A 2500-nucleotide genomic window follows, 5' to 3' on the forward strand; every position below is an offset into this window, starting at 1 on the left:
AATAATTGAAGAATTAACACAATCTCACGTGAAAATGAAGATAATGTCATTGTGTATCAAGTCCACATAACAAAACGTGTCTGCATGCACCACATGGACAACAAAACCGATTCCTTTGATACATTGTTTGGCGGCCATTTTGCTTTGTTTCCATAGCAACGGGTATTCACAGAAATCTAAGAGCAATTTTTTTGTGAACCACAAGTGATGATACACATAGCAGACAAAAAAAGGAGATATAGTCGGAGAGAAAAAAAAAGTCGTTATTTGACTGTAGTGTCTGGCCTTATATGGTAACCCTATCCGCCCACCTCTTCCTTTCTGGAACACTTTCTCTCATACTTCCATGCGTCATCGTTCGTACAAAGCCCACGTTGTTAAGGATTCAAAGGAATGGCCACTCCAGGCACCATACTAATTTAACCTTTCTGAACTATAAGAACACATACGTGAAATGGGTCTTCCGTGACCGCACACTGCAAGCACCAGCCAGCAAAGATAACTTTTCGCTTTGTGAAGAGATCACCACACTTTAACTCACTCAGTACGGCCAGTCCTCTCTTCTCCTCTACACAGACCCCTCGGATGTCCAGTGGGTGTCTGAATGACCCAACCTTTAGCTTCCGTCGTCAGATGGGTTTTCTTTGTCAACATTCACGTCTTCAGTATAAGAGCCTTCCGCTTGCAATATTTTGATGATGATAATTGGGGTGAAACGCTGTTAACGTCGTCTCTTTCGCCGTTCGTATGGAGAGAGTTAAGATAAGATAAGATAAGAATAACTTTATTATCTCCAACTGGAGAAATTTGGTCAGGTGCATTATCACAACATAGACAAGTAAACAACATGGGGACCATAACTGTAAAAGTCAACAACAGCTTTTACGAATATTACGAAGATACATATGTAAAAAAAAAAATGTCACATACACCGTTTCATACATACATCCACACACTGCAGGTAATAACTAAGTATTCTTAATGTAAAACTGAAAGAATTAAGAAACATTATTTGAATATAATTATAAACATAGCCTACTATACTGCACATTGATTATAATAGACAGATAAGATAAGAATAAAGATAAATTGCGGAAAACCGCAACCAGATAATCAGCACACACCCGCACCACCCCCCCTCCCCACCCCACCCACCCCACACACGCGGATTACTTGATTAAACAAGAGTAATAAACATATGTTCTCAAATAAAAGCATTTCTACCAGCTCCTGACTGCATGCCAGCTAAAGGTAAAATGCTGACACCTCCACGCTCCCTCACTCCCTCCCCCTCGCTCTCCCTCCCCCCCCCCACTCCCTACCCCCTCCTCCCCCGCCACCCCCACACACCCTCCCAACCCCACACACACCGTAACAACTTGGGGGGCAAGGTTCTGGATTTAAACTTAATGCACCTATGGGAGGCTTTCAGGTCCTGCCGAACGCTTCCTTTGTGGAATTCTGTTGTTCATAGTTGAAATTCAGTTATTGCTCGACACAATTTGTTGTTATTGTTGTTGCTGTTGTAAACGAGGACACCAGCGTCATTCAGTGAGCCTTTGTGGCTTGTGGTGTTGAGGCTTTTTTTTTTAAGTACTATTATAATTCCTCCTGGACGATTGGATAATTCTTATGTCCGTGCTGGCCCTCAGATATTTGTCGGATATGTTAACATCACATCAATATTTTTTTTTTTTCTCTTTTGCGCTAAATTTCTTTTCCCCCCTTTATTCAGCACTCATGTTTTGTCCTTGAGAGGTAATTTCACTTTTCTGTTTCAGTTTCAACGATGTGTCAAAGCGTGTGGAATGATCCATATACATTACACACCACATCTGCTTTGAAAAAAATGAAAGGAACAAATGTCTGACTTTCGCTTAATTGAACCCAACGCGTTTATCAGGCCTCTGGGTGAGTAAAATGTTCTTTCTCGGCTGTAGGGGGAGCTTCTCTTCACCCAGAAGCTCGGTATTCATTTCACAGAACGAAATGGTTGTCGTTTGCTGATACTGTACATGCTGATACATCTTTTTGACTCACTTTTGTAAACAAAGTGAGTCTATGTTTTAACCCGGTGTTCGGTTGTCTGTGTGTGTGTGTGTGTCTGTGTGTCTGTGGTAAACTTTAACATTGACATTTTCTCTGCAAATACTTTGTCAGTTGACACCAAATTTGGCATAAAAATAGGAAAAATTCAGTTCTTTCCAGTCATCTTGTTTAAAACAATATTGCACCTCTGGGATGGGCACCAAAAAAAATGAAGCCTAATTATATGCAAACTGCATTTACTGTTATATTTATATTTTTTGTATTCTCTAAACTTGGCACTTTGACCTCTTATTCTGACACAACAACAAGAGGAGTCATTATTATCATTTTTTGTTCAAACAGGAACTTCTTTTGCTAAGCATGGAATTTTTATTTATTTTGCAAACATTTTGGTGCAGATAGTAAAAAAAGGGAACTTACTCTGTAATTAATGCTAGGGGACTTAATTTAT

Source organism: Babylonia areolata, chromosome 1 (assembly GCF_041734735.1).
Source record: "Babylonia areolata isolate BAREFJ2019XMU chromosome 1, ASM4173473v1, whole genome shotgun sequence".
NCBI lineage: Eukaryota > Metazoa > Mollusca > Gastropoda > Neogastropoda > Buccinidae > Babylonia > Babylonia areolata.